Here is a 19,429-nt window from a genome sequence, read left to right as displayed (position 1 = left end):
ATGATTTGTTGGATTGTAAGGAATTTAGTTATTAGAGAAAAGGCTGTTATGATTGCTATATATAAAGCTTTAATAAGACCTCATCTTGAGTATTGTGTCCAATTGTGGAATCCACCTGCGGCTCATGGAAGTTGGGGGACTGTTTTGGAGCTGGAGAGCGTCCAGAGGCGGTTTACCCGTCTGATTGATGAGGTGGGTACTCTTCCTTACAGCCGTAGACTGGAAATCCTCAATTTGACAACGCTGGCAGAGCGGCGAATACGTGGGGACCTTATTGAAGCTTTTAAGGTTATTAATGGTATGACTGATTATGGTACAGACTTGTTCAGACCAAGCAGATCAGGTCTTAATCTGGTTTCATCCAATAGATGTAGTAAAAGTGTGACAAAGGTCAAGAATATCCAGAAGTCTTTTCTCCCGGAGCGAGTTATTCCATATTGGAACAAACTCCCTCCGGACGTCAAGAACTCTGTGACAGTTTTAGGTTTTAAAATTAAATTAGAAGGATATAAGATAGATATGATTTCTAAAAGTATCACAAATGATTGCTTTTTTTGGAATGTTTCTAATGAAGTTTTAGTGAGAATTGAGGGAGCCAGTTATGTCAGTAATAAAGAGAAACATAACAATTATCTTTGGTTCCATCCTTATGTGGCAAAGAAGCGTTTTATAAATCTTTATTCCACTGGGAAGTTTTTAAAATAGGATAATGTTTTTGATGAAATTGTTTTTAAATATTGTATTTGATAATTAATTAATGTGGGTGGGGAAATATTTATTATATATTTTTTCACACAGTGCGATGATAGTTTGTAGACATGTGTGATGATGTGATGTCATAAATTTTACTTTACTTTTACTTTACTATATTAAATGAAGTGCTTTGCCGTATATATTAATTTCCAATAAACGTTTTAACTTGATGAATGTTAAATGAACATTTCCTAATGAAATGAAATTGTGCCAATAAAAGATATTTTAAAATTAGGAGAGAATGTGCCAATCCAACAGCACGACCTAGCAGCAACTCTTCGGATCACACTTTTTCGAGCATGAAGATGAGAAGGCAGACACGATAAGGAAAGCAAATTATATCGCTATGTTGCATGGGAATGGCCGATAAATCTTCAAAATAAACGTGCTAATTTGCTAGTTCAAACCTCTCTATACCACGCTTCCCCGAGGAAACAAAAAGTGCCCGATGGAGAAAAAGCCATAAAGAGGTTCACATGATCCCAATTTCTAGTATCTAAGGCCTCTCAAATAACCTGTCAAATGTTTCATATTACTACTCCTACTGTTATTTAAATTTAGCAAATATTCAAAAAAATGAATACTATAGTATAAATAAAATGGCTTTTACTAATTCGCTCGCCAAAACATTTCACGTGACTTTGGTTTTTATTGTCATACGTTGTATGACCCGCCGCGCACGAGTGCGCGGCTCCCCCTGTATAGTCGAAACTCTACAGTCAACAGTGAAGCGAAACTCTACAGTGAAGCAACTCTACAGTGAAACTTTATAGTGAAGCGACCGTGGGGGTCACCATGTGATATAAGGTTTTTATGGTTTTGCAGCCGTACAAAACGGTTTCACATAAACCCTAACCATAACCCCGAAGTTAACCATAACCCTTACCACAACCCAAACACCTAACCCTAACCCGAGCTCTAAACAATCGAATTATTATTTTACTATCCTGTTACGTGACGAAAAGGGTTTTTCGCCCATAACTCTCCAGGGAAGCATTTTAACCCTACGTCATTGGGGGTGATTCGGAATCAGCGTCCAAAAATACATTGTTTATGTTTATAGGATCACTTTTATTATATGCCCAAAGGGCCTTTTCACAAGAATTTTTAAAATTTTGGCGTATTGAGTATTACAGTTACCAAAGTAAACTATGTAATGTTGAACTCAAAAATTTTATGGATAATATAATAGAGCTAAATATTTGATTTTGCGCGTAGTTTTTTTGTAGGTTTATAACTTGGAGGACTTCGCCGCTTTGACGCGCCGCGCGAACTAGCATTCTGACATCGTCAACCAAATTTATAACCTACCAGGACGCGCGCCGAATTGGACTCGTCGACGGTCCTATTTGAAGCAAATATTTTATTCCGCCGAATCTTTATTTGTTTATTAACATAATAGCCTGGGGTCTCCAGGTAACAAAATTTGTTAATTCAAGGTCCATAATTTTATTTCAAAATTCAAATAAAATTTACATCATATATTTACATCATATTTCATATTTACATCATATATATCAATATATTACAGTTACATCTACAAAATACCAAAATATATTATTTTATATATATACTATGAGGCAAAGAACATGGAATATGAGAGCTAGACAAATTATTGTGATACTTAGCACTACCAGACTGCAGCTGGAGTGAGAAACATTATATGAAACATCACTGGAAAATCCATTTCGGATAACCCGAAACACGGTTGTGAACCATAATTACATTGGTGCCGACCCTACATAAAATACAGAATTTAAATCATTTACAAATAGGAGAACAAATTAAAATATATACAATACCTTCTCGCTACTACTCCACAGACTTACACAATATAACAACAAAGCAATAGCATAATAAATCAATTCACCTAACAGATGTAAGGGTACTTCACCCTCAATCCCAGTCCAACAGTGACAAGAGCATCTCGCAGTCCCAATCTCACGAGAAAAACAAAAAACGTGAGTACAATGACAGAGTCCTCAACGTAAAAAGGCTACCTTCACGCCACTGATTAGATGTTCAGTACTACAGGAGGAATGGCGTTTGAGGCTTCACAGTTCCTAAAACATCTCGCTGAAAAGATAAGCCTTAAGAAAGGCCAATGGTGCTGTCAGATGCAGACTGCGTTTTGATTTAATCTCTATCAGGGTTTACAGAGGTACCAGAACTCTTCCACCCACAGCGATAAGTGATTTGGACCTTAACCTGATCAACACTCCTAGATCCTAAAAAGTCATGGAGTGCTTGTTAGGTGAGGGTATAAATGCTTATGATGTGAATTTGTGCATTTTAGTTTTAGTTGACCATTTATATATTACGAAGGGTTTTATTTTTTACCCCGGTTTTAAAAATTTGTACCATCAGGAACTGTATAATCAGGAACTTTAGAGTCGTTAGCTTGGAGAAGGAGCCTTGAGAGTTTTATAGTTTCTATAAATACAATATTATATGTTTTGATTCATTGATTAATTAGTTTTTTGCAAGGGGCCAATGTTATCGCGGGTGCAGTATTCAATACTGCATACTTCCGTGTTTTGGTGACTCGTCTTTCAATACATAATTTGGGTTTCGATATACTGGGCTACTGGATATTTGGGCTTTCTTCTTTTATATCTGGGTTTTTTTAGAGGGTGTCTATCCTTATAGCTAGACAATTACCATTGCTGAAATTATCTGTATACAATTCACCTAACAATGGGTTTTGCATACTAATGGAGTATATGAGACATTTGACAGGTTATTTGAGAGGCCTTAGATACTAGAAATTGGGATCATGTGAACCTCTCTATGGCCTTTTCTCTACCGGGCACTTTTTGTTTCCTCGGGGAAGCTTGGTATAGAGAGGTTTGAAATTTGCACGCATATTTTGAAGATTTATCGGCCATTCCCACGCAACAAAGCGATATAATTTGCTTTCCTTATCATGTCTGCCTTCTCATCTTCATTCTCGAAAAAGTGTGATCCGAAGACACCATGGTTACTCTGGCCCATCCAAACAGTCTCCTTTTCCCTGGTCTTTGGACCTTCCACAGTCTCAAATTTCATCACGGTCTGTCGTTGAATAGTCTTAGGATGAATTGTCCTGCCTGATTTTCCGTATTTCCTCGAAAGTGCACTCCTAGCAGCCGTCCAACTGCTTCCGTTGACACAGAGAACCTTGAAAATGTCTAGCTTTTCACCAAATTGTGAAAAAACGGGTTTTGATACGATTTTGCAAGAAATAACTAAAATGTAACAAGCATTCCCAACCGATTTCTGTTAACTTACTCATTCAATAGAAAAATTATAATTTCAAATTTGGACACAAGTCTTGTAACACCCTGTACACAACATTGTTAGAATGTCAACTTCAAAACGACCTTTCTTATACAATGTTTCATTTTCTGAACCTTCATTAAAATCGTTTTAAACCAACCATTTACAGTGCCCCAAATTTGTCTTGAAACTTCCCCGATTATTACCTTATAATAATATCAAATATAATCTTAACACAATTCATTTTGAAATATCATTCTACCAATCATATTTTACAGCTCATGATTTCAACATTATGGATTCTATGTGCTTTGCTTTTCATCACAAAAGCGGAGCATTTGGTTTGGCCTACTTCGGAAAACAACCCAGGTGAGATACTATAGTAGTACCCAGGTGAGATACTATAGTAGTACCCAGGTACCCAGGTAGTACTATACACTAACCACGTGTTATGTACACCTCACCTTATCTCAAAATAAACAGTAATTGATCTACCTAATTAACTACCTGAGTAACCACTTTGGAAAACTGCTTATTGTATGTTTTCCTGACTGACCCTCTAATAGAACACAAAGCAACAAGTGAGAAATCACTTTCTAATTAGGGCGTCTGCTGATCATCAGGTCCCATAATTAGCTTACACATATTTTCTAACACACAATAGCACAGAACAATTTTACCTTAACCTTATGAAGGTTCTGGTATTTCAAACCTTGCTTGAAATAGGGGGGGGGGGGGGGGGGGGGGGCGGGGGGGGGGGGGGGGGGGGGGGGGGGGGGGGGGGGGGGGGTAGTTTGAACATTCATGTTTTGGCAGATAGTTGATTAATAAGAGCGAAATTTTGTTAGATTTTAAAATCCTAACCATTTGAACTTTATTATCGTTTTATAACTGATGAAAGATCACTTAATTGAATGGTATCTAATATAGTATATATATATTCAGTATTCACTCATAAAATGTATAGCTGTTAACTGTCAGACAGACAGACGACTAGGAAACACCTGACTCCTCAGTCCTCTGCCTGGTTAATGTTGCAAAAAGCTGTAGTGAGTGTTAAGAAAAATTGTATAAACTAGTAGTAGTAGAACAGGTGCTCTTGAAATTTCTTGATGTTGAGAATTTATAAAGACCCCACTGTCAAGTGTGCTGTAAGCATTATAGTAATATACTATCGGGGTATACTATTTAACTTTATAGTATTGCCTTTAGGGCATTTTGTTGCAGCAAATGTGTCCTCCTCACTGAAAGAAATCAATATAATATTGAGAGGCAGTAAAATTTATAGTACTCTTATTTTGTTCTGCTCTCTAACTGTATTAGTTGGTCGTTTCAAGGAAGCATATTGTTACTGAGAACAGGGTGAAGTGAGGTAGGAAATGTATTTATAAAGGAGTATTGTGTGGTAGAAGAGAGCTGAATTGTATTTGTGAGAGGGAGGGAGGGAGGGAGGGAGGGAGGGAGGGAGGGAGGGAGGGAGGGAGGGAGGGAGGGAGGGAGGGAGGGAGGGAGGGAGGGAGGGAGGGAGGGAGGGAGGGAGGGAGGGAGGGAGGGAGGGAGGGAGGGAGGGAGGGAGGGAGGGAGGGAGGGAGGGAGGGAGGGAGGGAGGGAGGGAGGGAGGGAGGGAGGGAGGGAGGGAGGGAGGGAGGGAGGGAGGGAGGGAGGGAGGGAGGGAGGGAGGGAGGGAGGGAGGGAGGGAGGGAGGGAGGGAGGGAGGGAGGGAGGGAGGGAGGGAGGGAGGGAGGGAGGGAGGGAGGGAGGGAGGGAGGGAGGGAGGGAGGGAGGGAGGGAGGGAGGGAGGGAGGGAGGGAGGGAGGGAGGGAGGGAGGGAGGGAGGGAGGGAGGGAGGGAGGGAGGGAGTAAGATGGAACTAGAGAGTAGGTACCTCACTACACTCCCCCCTTAACGTCCGGGAGGGAGGGAGGGAGGGAGGGAGATGGGACTAGAGAGTAGGTACCTCACTACACTCCCCCCTTAACGTCCGCTCTTACTGTACACACAACTCTACCAGCTCCAGTGTATATTAATCAAAATTCATTACCATTAACATGTATAATATTGAGAGAGGATATACTATATTATACAGTGCTCAGTACCGACTGATAGGATTGCTTTTACACAGTCACAGTTGGGGGTTTACTACTGCAATTAGGGCACACCAGATTAAAATAATCAGCCCTCAAGGCTAGAGATGTCGCCCCATTAATGGGGGGGGGGGGGGGGGGTTAGTGGTGTTCAAGTAAGATTGGGAAGAGAGGACTGTACAGAGAGCTAGCTGAGTGGGCCGCTAATTGACTCCTAATTAGTGGCCCACACCTTGTATCAAGCTGTGAAACCTTTAATCTCTATTCTGGAGTGAATAGCGTTACCAGTGGGACGGAGAGGAAAGCCCCCCCCCCCCTCTCCAATGGGACGGAGAGGATAGCCCCCCCCCCCCCTTATGGTCGACATGGTTCATGCATCAACTGCACCCTCATAGTGTTAGTAGTAGTGTTAGTAGTAGTGTTAGTAGTAGTGTTAGTAGTAGTGTTAGTAGTAGTGTTAGTAGTAGTGTTATAAACAGAGTGTATATAGTCAGTGTTAGGTATTTGCAATAAGTGAAGTAGGCACACACTAGTTTGTAATAATCACGTCTCAATTAGTTTAATTTAATCCCTCACTCAGCCTCGAACCTAGACATTAACAACATTTGCAAAATAGTTAGTACTTATAGGGAGGGAGGGAGGGAGGAAGGGAGGGAGGGAGGGAGGGAGGGAGGGAGGGAGGGAGGGAGGGAGGGAGGGAGGGAGGGAGGGAGGGAGGGAGGGAGGGAGGGAGGGAGGGAGGGAGGGAGGGAGGGAGGGAGGGAGGGAGGGAGGGAGGGAGGGAGGGGGGAGGGATTATTTTAGATATTGATTATAATAAAGCTCCTATTTCTAACGACTAACACCAATCACTTCAGATTGCCCTCAGTGTAAGTTCTTCAGCCAACCTGGAGCTAACTTCAGTTCTGTAATCATGGTGGACGGGAAGCTGGTTGTAGGAGCTAAGTAAGTACTCTATATATTATATAAATATTTGATAATCTCGCTACCTCACTAGCGCTATCTTGCGAATATTGAATATGTGACGCTATCTTGTACCAGTTCATTTTGTATTTGCTAACAGTAACAGTAACACTTTAGTTTCTTCGAGTCTTCTCGCGCAACAACGAGCGCAAAGTGGCCCAAGCTTCAACAAGGGGACTGTAAACAAAATAATTATTCTCAAAATCTTTCTTTTTCTTTTTAGTAAATTATATTAATCTTATGATATTGTTATTATTTTAACAGTTACTGTTGTAACTTAAGATTTTAGATTTGTATTCCTACCCCATTACTTTGTTATGTGTGATACCTCACTATTATTAGCTACTGTTATTTGGTAACACCAGACCTGCAGAAGGTGCCAATGTGACATCCTGTTTGCAGACTGGTAATGATATACTGTTTGGTTTAATAAATATATATTTAGTGAGTAGTGGTACACTGTACACTGTGAGTAGTGGTACACTGTACCCCCCCCCCCCCCCCCCCACTGTACAGTGTACAGTGTACCACTAAAATTGTCACTCTAAAAATTGTATAAACCCTTGATTGTTAGGATATTCATCTCATCCTCTAGGCAAATTTAGTCACGTCATAATGGAAATGTTTACATCGTGACACTGTGAATATGGAATATATGACACTATGTGACACTATGTGACACTGTGAATATTGAATATGGATCCTTTGCTGCCGGCTGATGGAATGGATACCATTACTTACATTATAACATATAACTGGTGCCCCCTGGTTAATTCTGTCACATATTTAAGAAAAATATATGAGGAATGTTTAGGGCACCCTGACAAGGAATGCTGAGTAGTGTAGCATCATTTGATGACTTGGATGTGTTGAGAATTGTAAACATATCACATAGTTATAAGCAAATAAAACACAGAAGGCGCAAACAAGTTTACTTTGTCACAGACTCTTGATGATATCTGAACAAATAATACCAGCTTAAGCACTGTTACAACCACCCACCAGTAATATATTAACAGTGGTACAATTTAAACATCGCATGGTAAAAATTAGGTTAATTTCGTTACAACAAATATTATAACTCTTTTTGCTCTTTACTGGCAAAATACATAATGTAATACTGATACACATAGGTTTATTTATCGACATTTTTATAATGATAAAATAACATCGTATCGTATTCTAATCGACTTGAATTCTAATAGAGGTATATTTCATGAAATAGGTGCAGGAAAGGATCATGTAGATCATATATTACACCTTACTTTAATACACATCACTTGCTATCAGTAGCAAGCAATGGCAATTAATATAATCTACAGTATAATAGTTATTACAAATAACTATAATATATACTACTACTATTAGAAATAACTTATACATATTATCGTACTACTAATACTGGCTCCCCCTTTCTTATTTCAAGTGAAATCCATCGCTATAAGATACTGGATACGTATATTAACACAGTATATATAATACATTATATCACATTATAACACATTTATTAAATCCCATGCAGCTCCCTCTTTAAATCCCACTAGTTTCGTATGAATGGGTTTTGTGGAGGGTAACATTTCTACAATACATTGTTATAATGTGTGGAGCTTATCTAGCAATACTAAATGCAGGATAACATTACAACTCCTTCAGGGACCTTGACCCCCCCCCCCCCCCCCCCCCCCCCCCCTTCTATACTAGTGTATGGTGTGAGGTAATATGTTCCCATTTCAGGAACCTTGACCCCCCCTTCTATACTAGTGTATGGTGTGAGGTAATATGTTCCCATTTCAGGAACCTTGACCCCCCCTTCTATACTAGTGTATGGTGTGAGGTAATATGTTCCCATTTCAGGGACCTTGACCCCCCCCCCCCCCCCTTCTATACTAGTGTATGGTGTGAGGTAATATGTTCCCATTTCAGGGACCTTGACCCCCCCCCCCCCCCCTTCTATACTAGTGTATGGTGTGAGGTAATATGTTCCCATTTCAGGAACCTTGACCCCCCCCCCCCCTTCTATACTAGTGTATGGTGTGAGGTAATATGTTCCCATTTCAGGAACCTTGACCCCCCTTCTAATGTATGGTGTGAGGTAATATGTTCCCATTTCAGGAACTAGTTACCATAGTTACACAACTAGTTACCATAGTAACACCATTTCAGGAACGCACTCTACTACCTGGACTTCACGCAGGAAACAGTCGGCTATTTCCCAGACGAGGTGGGTTTACTCAGCTCTCATTGGTTCATTAGAATCACCTACTAATTATTCACTAATTAAACACTCTTTCTCCCTGGGGGTGGAAGCAGGAGTAGTGAAGTTGTTAGAAATAATTAGCTAAGTTACTAGGTACTGTGTAATCCTGCAGGGTGAGTTAAGGCCCCCCCCCCCCCGGCCCCCTTAAACAACATTTGTAGGATTTCGTTTAACAATTTAATAGTCTCCTAAAAGAGTGTCAGGTTGTAATTTTATCAATTTTAACATTGCCAAGTTATAATTATATATAACATCACGCAGCTTTCTTATATAATATATATTAGTACAGTAGTTAGTAGTTATAATATATTAACCACTCAGAAAGCTGCGTGATGATCACGCACGGGGCTCGGGTAATGTCACGTGGTGTGGATACTGTGTTCTGATTGGTTGGTTTGTGTCACGTGGTGTGGATACTGTGTTCTGATTGGTTGGTTTGTGTCACGTGGTGTGGATACTGTGCTCTGATTGGTTGGTTTGTGTCACGTGGTGTGGATACTGTGTTCTGATTGGTTGGTTTGTGTCACGTGGTGTGGATACTGTGTTCTGATTGGTTGGTTTGTGTCACGTGGTGTGGATACTGTGCTCTGATTGGTTGGTTTGTGTCACGTGGTGTGGATACTGTGTTCTGATTGGTTGGTTTGTGTCACGTGGTGTGGATACTGTGTTCTGATTGGTTGGTTTGTGTCACGTGGTGTGGATACTGTGCTCTGATTGGTTGGTTTGTGTCACGTGGTGTGAATACTGTGCTCTGATTGGTTGGTTAATGTCACGTGGTGTGGATACTGTGCTCTGATTGGTTGGTTTGTGTCACGTGGTGTGAATACTGTGCTCTGATTGGTTGGTTTGTGTCACGTGGTGTGGATACTGTGCTCTGATTGGTTGGTTTGTGTCACGTGGTGTGGATACTGTGTTCTGATTGGTTGGTTTGTGTCACGTGGTGTGGATACTGTGTTCTGATTGGTTGGTTTGTGTCACGTGGTGTGGATACTGTGTTCTGATTGGTTGGTTTGTGTCACGTGGTGTGGATACTGTGCTCTGATTGGTTGGTTTGTGTCACGTGGTGTGGATACTGTGTTCTGATTGGTTGGTTTGTGTCACGTGGTGTGGATACTGTGTTCTGATTGGTTGGTTTGTGTCACGTGGTGTGGATACTGTGCTCTGATTGGTTGGTTTGTGTCACGTGGTGTGGATACTGTGTTCTGATTGGTTGGTTTGTGTCACGTGGTGTGGATACTGTGTTCTGATTGGTTGGTTTGTGTCACGTGGTGTGGATACTGTGCTCTGATTGGTTGGTTTGTGTCACGTGGTGTGGATACTGTGTTCTGATTGGTTGGTTTGTGTCACGTGGTGTGGATACTGTGCTCTGATTGGTTGGTTTGTGTCACGTGGTGTGGATACTGTGCTCTGATTGGTTGGTTTGTGTCACGTGGTGTGGATACTGTGCTCTGATTGGTTGGTTTGTGTCACGTGGTGTGGATACTGTGTTCTGATTGGTTGGTTTGTGTCACGTGGTGTGGATACTGTGCTCTGATTGGTTGGTTTGTGTCACGTGGTGTGGATACTGTGCTCTGATTGGTTGGTTTGTGTCACGTGGTGTGGATACTGTGTTCTGATTGGTTGGTTTGTGTCACGTGGTGTGGATACTGTGTTCTGATTGGTTGGTTTGTGTCACGTGGTGTGGATACTGTGCTCTGATTGGTTGGTTTGTGTCACGTGGTGTGAATACTGTGCTCTGATTGGTTGGTTTGTGTCACGTGGTGTGAATACTGTGCTCTGATTGGTTGGTTTGTGTCACGTGGTGTGAATACTGTGTTCTGATTGGTTGGTTTGTGTCACGTGGTGTGAATACTGTGCTCTGATTGGTTGGTTTGTGTCACGTGGTGTGAATACTGTGCTCTTTTTGGTTGGTTTGTGTCACGTGGTGTGAATACTGTGTTCTGATTGGTTGGTTTGTGTCACGTGGTGTGAATACTGTGCTCTGATTGGTTGGTTTGTGTCACGTGGTGTGAATACTGTGCTCTTTTTGGTTGGTTTGTGTCACGTGGTGTGAATACTGTGTTCTGATTGGTTGGTTTGTGTCACGTGGTGTGAATACTGTGCTCTTATTGGTTGGTTTATGTCACGTGGTGTGAATACTGTGCTCTGATTGGTTGGTTTGTGTCACGTGGTGTGAATACTGTGCTCTGATTGGTTGGTTTATGTCACGTGGTGTTAATATTGTGCTCTGATTGATTGGTTTATGTCACGTGGTGTTAATATTGTGCTCTGATTGATTGGTTTATATACATTGTTTATTGTATACTGCACTGACTTCTGATTACCGGATTTAAGTTGTAACTAACATACTGCGAACATACTAGGCGGTCACTAGCCGGCTATAAGCTGAGCTCTAAAGCAGACCTACTTTCTCTAGGTCCCAAACCGGCTACTAGCCGGCACTTGAAAAGCGGTCACTAGCCGGCTACTAACCGGCTAGTAGCCACCAAGTGGCTACTAACCGGCTACTAGGCGGTCACTAGCCGGCTATTAGCTGAGTTAGTAGCCACTTGGTGGCTACTAGCCGGTTAGTAGCCGGTTAGTAGCCGGCTAGTGACCACTTTTTAAGTGCCGGTTAGTAGCCGTTTTGGTAATGTGAAGTTGAGGAGCTGTTATTACAAAAAAGGGACCGTGCTGTCCGGAGCTAAACGACCAACTTCCCTTATGTAACCAGCTAGCAGCTCCCTCTCTAGTACCCTCTCTCTTAATTAAGCTGCGTAATTCTTCTGTCCTCACATTTACACGGCTCAAGTTCACCACAAAATATATCTTTTGATTTTAGCGGGAATTGAGAGGTTTATCCATTTTATTTAAGGGTGGAAATTGTTTAATTCTTACTCAAACTATAACAGCTACAACTATAACAGCTACAACTGTAGTAGTCACGTGATGCCCATATAAGGTGAACTGTAGTAGTCACGTGATGCCCATATAAGGTGAACTGTAGTAGTCACGTGATGCCCATATAAGGTGAACTGTAGTAGTCACGTGATGCCCATATAAGGTGAACTGTAGTAGTCACGTGATGCCCATATAAGGTGAACTGTAGTAGTCACGTGATGCCCATATAAGGTGAACTGTAGTAGTCACGTGATGCCCATATAAGGTGAACTGTAGTAGTCACGTGATGCCCATATAAGGTGAACTGTAGTAGTCACGTGATGCTCATATAAGGTGAACTGTAGTAGTCACGTGATGCCCATATAAGGTGAACTGTAGTAGTCACGTGATGCCCATATAAGGTGAACTGTAGTAGTCACGTGATGCCCATATAAGGTGAACTGTAGTAGTCACGTGATGCCCATATAAGGTGAACTGTAGTAGTCACGTGATGCCCATATAAGGTGAACTGTAGTAGTCACGTGATGCTCATATAAGGTGAACTGTAGTAGTCACGTGATGCTCATATAAGGTGAACTGTAGTAGTCACGTGATGCCCATATAAGGTGAACTGTAGTAGTCACGTGATGCCCATATAAGGTGAACTGTAGTAGTCACGTGATGCCCATACAAGGTGAACTGTAGTAGTCACGTGATGCTCATATAAGGTGAACTGTAGTAGTAACGTGATGCCCATAGAACGTAACTACTACAGTGAACTTGAGTGATGATGAAAATAAAGATAACCATTGTGTTTGCCGTTCTTTAATTAGTAAGTAGAGCTAAATGAAAATTTTATGAGAAACATTTGTTTTTCGTTTTTTTTCTATTTAGCCGAAAAATGATGAAAATCCCATTTATTCGACAACTTTTGGTCAAATTAGTCCCCCCAAACTGTGTTATGTAATAATTAGCACGTGATGCCCATATAAGGTAGTAGTAGTCAGTAAACAACTGGTTTGGTAGTCTGGTTTATGTGAACAAGCTGCTACATGGGGTTAACTCTATTTGAAATGTTTCCAGAGTCCAGACGTACACCCTGTATTTACTGTATGTAACAAAGTTAGCCCCCCGTGCCCCCTGTCCCTGTATAGTACCCCTGCACTTGCACCACTGTAGACCTGTACCACTGTAGACCTGCACCACTGTAGACCTGCACCACTGTAGACCTGCACCACTGTAGACCTGCACCACTGTAGACCTGCACCACTGTAGACCTGCACCACTGTAGACCTGCACCACTGTAGACCTGCACCACTGTAGACCTGCACCACTGTAGACCTGCACCACTGTAGACCTGCACCACTGTAGACCTGCACCACTGTAGACCTGCACCACTGTAGACCTGCACCACTGTAGACCTGCACCACTGTAGACCTGCACCACTGTAGACCTGCACCACTGTAGACCTGCACCACTGTCCCTGCACCACTGTAGACCTGCACCACTGTAGACCTGCACCACTGTAGACCTGCACCACTGTAGACCTGCACCACTGTAGACCTGCACCACTGTAGACCTGTACCACTGTAGACCTGCACCACTGTAGACCTGCACCACTGTCCCTGCACCACTGTAGACCTGCACCACTGTAGACCTGCACCACTGTAGACCTGCACCACTGTAGACCTGCACCACTGTAGACCTGCACCACTGTAGACCTGCACCACTGTAGACCTGCACCACTGTAGACCTGCACCACTGTAGACCTGCACCACTGTAGACCTGCACCACTGTCCCTGCACCACTGTAGACCTGCACCACTGTAGACCTGCACCACTGTAGACCTGCACCACTGTAGACCTGCACCACTGTAGACCTGCACCACTGTAGACCTGTACCACTGTAGACCTGCACCACTGTAGACCTGCACCACTGTAGACCTGCACCACTGTAGACCTGCACCACTGTAGACCTGCACCACTGTAGACCTGCACCACTGTAGACCTGCACCACTGTAGACCTGCACCACTGTAGACCTGCACCACTGTAGACCTGCACCACTGTAGACCTGCACCACTGTATACCTGCACCACTGTCCCTGCACCACTGTAGACCTGCACCACTGTAGACCTGTACCACTGTAGACCTGCACCACTGTAGACCTGCACCACTGTAGACCTGTACCACTGTAGACCTGCACCACTGTAGACCTGCACCACTGTAGACCTGCACCACTGTAGACCTGCACCACTGTAGACCTGCACCACTGTAGACCTGCACCACTGTAGACCTGCACCACTGTAGACCTGCACCACTGTAGACCTGCACCACTGTCCCTGCACCACTGTAGACCTGCACCACTGTAGACCTGCACCACTGTAGACCTGCACCACTGTAGACCTGCACCACTGTAGACCTGCACCACTGTAGACCTGTACCACTGTAGACCTGCACCACTGTAGACCTGCACCACTGTAGACCTGCACCACTGTAGACCTGCACCACTGTAGACCTGCACCACTGTAGACCTGCACCACTGTAGACCTGCACCACTGTAGACCTGCACCACTGTAGACCTGCACCACTGTCCCTGCACCACTGTAGACCTGCACCACTGTAGACCTGCACCACTGTAGACCTGCACCACTGTAGACCTGCACCACTGTAGACCTGCACCACTGTAGACCTGTACCACTGTAGACCTGCACCACTGTAGACCTGCACCACTGTAGACCTGCACCACTGTAGACCTGCACCACTGTAGACCTGCACCACTGTAGACCTGCACCACTGTAGACCTGCACCACTGTAGACCTGCACCACTGTAGACCTGCACCACTGTAGACCTGCACCACTGTAGACCTGCACCACTGTATACCTGCACCACTGTCCCTGCACCACTGTAGACCTGCACCACTGTAGACCTGTACCACTGTAGACCTGCACCACTGTAGACCTGCACCACTGTAGACCTGTACCACTGTAGACCTGCACCACTGTAGACCTGCACCACTGTAGACCTGCACCACTGTAGACCTGCACCACTGTAGACCTGCACCACTGTCCCTGCACCACTGTCCCTGCACCACTGTAGACCTGCACCACTGTAGACCTGCACCACTGTAGACCTGCACCACTGTAGACCTGCACCACTGTAGACCTGCACCACTGTAGACCTGCACCACTGTAGACCTGCACCACTGTAGACCTGCACCACTGTATACCTGCACCACTGTCCCTGCACCACTGTAGACCTGCACCACTGTAGACCTGCACCACTGTAGACCTGTACCACTGTAGACCTGCACCACTATAGACCTGCACCACTGTAGACCTGCACCACTGTAGACCTGCACCACTGTATACCTGCACCACTGTCCCTGCACCACTGTAGACCTGCACCACTGTAGACCTGCACCACTGTAGACCTGTACCACTGTAGACCTGCACCACTGTAGACCTGCACCACTATAGACCTGCACCACTGTAGACCTGCACCACTATAGACCTGCACCACTGTAGACCTGCACCACTGTAGACCTGTACCACTGTAGACCTGCACCACTGTAGACCTGCACCACTGTCCCTGCACCACTGTAGACCTGCACCACTGTAGACCTGCACCACTGTAGACCTGCACCACTGTAGACCTGCACCACTATAGACCTGCACCACTGTAGACCTGCACCACTGTAGACCTGCACCACTATAGACCTGCACCACTGTAGACCTGCACCACTGTAGACCTGCACCACTGTAGACCTGCACCACTGTAGACCTGCACCACTGTAGACCTGCACCACTGTAGACCTGCACCACTATAGACCTGCACCACTGTAGACCTGCACCACTGTAGACCTGTACCACTGTAGACCTGCACCACTATAGACCTGCACCACTGTAGACCTGCACCACTGTAGACCTGCACCACTGTAGACCTGCACCACTGTAGACCTGCACCACTGTCCCTGCACCACTGTAGACCTGCACCACTGTAGACCTGCACCACTGTAGACCTGCACCACTGTAGACCTGCACCACTGTAGACCTGCACCACTGTAGACCTGCACCACTGTAGACCTGCACCACTGTAGACCTGCACCACTGTAGACCTGCACCACTGTAGACCTGCACCACTGTAGACCTGCACCACTGTAGACCTGCACCACTGTAGACCTGCACCACTGTAGACCTGCACCACTGTAGACCTGCACCACTGTAGACCTGCTCCACTGTAGACCTGCACCACTGTAGACCTGCACCACTGTAGACCTGCACCACTGTAGACCTGCACCACTGTATACCTGCACCACTGTCCCTGCACCACTGTAGACCTGCACCACTGTAGACCTGCACCACTGTAGACCTGCACCACTGTAGACCTGCACCACTGTAGACCTGCACCACTGTAGACCTGCACCACTGTAGACCTGCACCACTGTAGACCTGCACCACTGTAGACCTGCACCACTGTAGACCTGCACCACTGTAGACCTGCACCACTGTAGACCTGCACCACTGTAGACCTGCACCACTGTAGACCTGCACCACTGTAGACCTGCACCACTGTAGACCTGTACCACTGTAGACCTGCACCACTGTAGACCTATACTGTACCTGCACCACTGTAGACCTGCACCACTGTCCCTGCACCACTGTAGACCTGCACCACTGTAGACCTGTACCACTGTAGACCTGCACCACTGTAGACCTGCACCACTGTAGACCTGCACCACTGTCCCTGCACCACTGTAGACCTGCACCACTGTAGACCTGCACCACTGTAGACCTGTCCCTGCACCACTGTAGACCTGCACCACTGTAGACCTGCACCACTGTAGACCTGCACCACTGTAGACCTGCACCACTGTAGACCTGCACCACTGTAGACCTGCACCACTGTAGACCTGCACCACTGTAGACCTGTACCACTGTAGACCTGCACCACTGTAGACCTGCACCACTGTTGACCTGCACCACTGTAGACCTGCACCACTGTAGAACTGTACCACTGTAGACCTGCACCACTGTAGACCTGCACCACTGTAGACCTGTACCTGCACCACTGTAGACCTGCACCACTGTAGACCTGTACCACTGTAGACCTGCACCACTGTAGACCTGCACCACTGTAGACCTATACTTTTCTAATCATGTAACCATCAGTACTCATCACAATCTGATCATCTTTATGAAGGAGTATAATACTAAGAGGACCTTTTTGTAATGAGATAATTTTTAAATTGTCAGATTAGGAGCGACGAAGAAAAAGAAACTTTTCAACGATTGTTTTTATAGAGTTATACTTTATAGAGTTATACTTTATAGAGTTATACACTATATATACTTATCCAAGTTTCCGTGTAACCAATCACGTTAGATTACCTTTGTCGCGTGACTATGACAACCAATGAAATGCTCCCACTGTAAACTGCACCGTCTGAAAGCTTAAAGTTAATATTTTGATGGTTTTACCGTATAAGGAATAATATGGCTTGTTTAATGTGAGTACTACCTTATATGCCCTTATATGGGCATCACGTGAGCACTATGACAGCACCAGAGTGTACCACAACATTTCTAACATCACTCCACAGTTAAAACATTTCTAACATCACCTTATCCAAATTTAACAATTTAAAAAATTACTAACCTCATAATTTGAGAACTGAGACGAATAAAAAATCACTATACCAGATATCTATATAATTGTGTGAGGAACCACTTAAAACCAGGGAGTTATAAAGTAGGGAGTTATATAAACTAATCAAAGTTCCAGTTTTACTAGAACCATTATTTTAGTAGCAACACACAACCGGGAACTCAGTTATGACAGTCTGCTTATTAGTGATGACGTTGTTTAGCTGGTGATAACGTCATTTAGCCATTGTGGCAAGCCTTACTTCGCAAGTGGAATATGGTTACTGTGAAATTATTACTAGTTAGTTACTAGTTAGTTACTAGTTCGTTACTAGTTAGTTACTAGTTAGTTACTAGTTAGTTACTAGTTAGTTACTGTTGTGTTTTGGTAAAGCAGCGTGCAAACTGGATAAGGTCCAGATGACACAGACCAATCAGAAGATATTATTGATATTATCGTGATTACAATGAAGCGTGGTAATTACAAAGCCGGTAACCATAGTAACCTGATACTGGGTAATATTCGCCCTACTGATGTGATTAACTCAATACCCATTATTATATATTCACAAATCCGTTTAAATCCGTTTAGGGGCACTAATCCTTAGCGTTTAAATTTAGAAACAGCAGGTTTTTCGCCATTCCGACTTGTAATTGTTACACATAGCAAATTAAACATAATTATACACAATTATACACTGGTAATATTACTAGTAGTCAATATCACGTGACACATTGATACCCGGTTTTAAGTGTAATTATGTGGTTTTGAGTGATTACCAGTAAAGTTCCATCCAATTACCTAATTATCTAATTTGTTATTATTTTCAGACCGTTCCACCCGCTAATTTCGATGTGTGTACCAACTCGTACGGACAGAATCAGGTAAAACCTTATACACTATAATACTATAATTTTACACTACTTACATTAGGATATGAACCATTCTGCGATTAAATTAGCAAGGATTAAATTAGCAATATATTAAATATATAATATTATATTGAATATATAGTTTAATATATAGTCAGCATGGACCTGAGGAGGCTAATGTAGTCAGCATGGACCTGAGGAGGCTAATGCTCCCCCCACCAAATTACTGACCATCTCTAATTTATATTAGGTATATATACTGCTAGCTACGTAGTAGGTACTCTATTTCTCTAATTTATATTGCCATGTCCTCCTTTATATACTTCTGAATTATTCCCACTGAATAATTAGCAGGGCAGGTAATCCGTTCTGTAAATTTATAAAACTCAAAACACAACCTGTGTAATTCCTGCCCTGCTAATCGTAGTGCCAGGAACAAGACAGCTAGCAAGGTAGTGAGTAACTGTGGGGGTACTGTAACATTAATAACAGTACTGTCACATTAATAACAGTACTGTCACATTAATAACAGTACTGTAACACTAAAATGAACTAGCTTAGTTATTTTCAGGACGACTGCCAGAACTATTTTAAGGTTATTTTAAAACTGAGAAACCAGGATCTCTTTATCTGCGGTACTGAAGCTTTCAAACCTAGCTGCTCCGTCCGATCGGTTAGTTTTACTTTCACTTTCCGTTTCAAGTTATCTCTTGGTTTCACTTTCATCTTCTGTTCACTT

The 19,429-nt window shown here is 43.5% G+C and overlaps 1 protein-coding gene and 1 long non-coding RNA gene across 2 annotated transcripts in view; one reads left to right on the top strand and one right to left on the bottom strand.

Moving 5' to 3' along the window:
- Window positions 1-19,429, bottom strand: part of LOC134811101 (uncharacterized) — a 100,097-nt gene that overhangs the window by 5,117 nt on the left and 75,551 nt on the right. The window lies entirely within an intron of this gene.
- On the top strand, window positions 4,294-19,332 carry LOC134826625 (uncharacterized). Its single transcript, XR_010161727.1, has 5 exons — window positions 4,294-4,380; window positions 6,953-7,040; window positions 9,222-9,279; window positions 18,649-18,702; window positions 19,262-19,332. It is a non-coding gene; the product is annotated as an uncharacterized LOC134826625 (long non-coding RNA).

The sequence above is a fragment of the Bolinopsis microptera genome, chromosome 2, assembly GCF_026151205.1.
Source record: "Bolinopsis microptera isolate Bmic1 chromosome 2, MBARI_Bmic_1.0, whole genome shotgun sequence".
Classification (NCBI taxonomy): domain Eukaryota; kingdom Metazoa; phylum Ctenophora; class Tentaculata; order Lobata; family Bolinopsidae; genus Bolinopsis; species Bolinopsis microptera.
The sequence above is the reverse complement of the archived record's forward strand: the minus strand, read 5'-3'. Positions and strand labels throughout refer to the sequence as shown.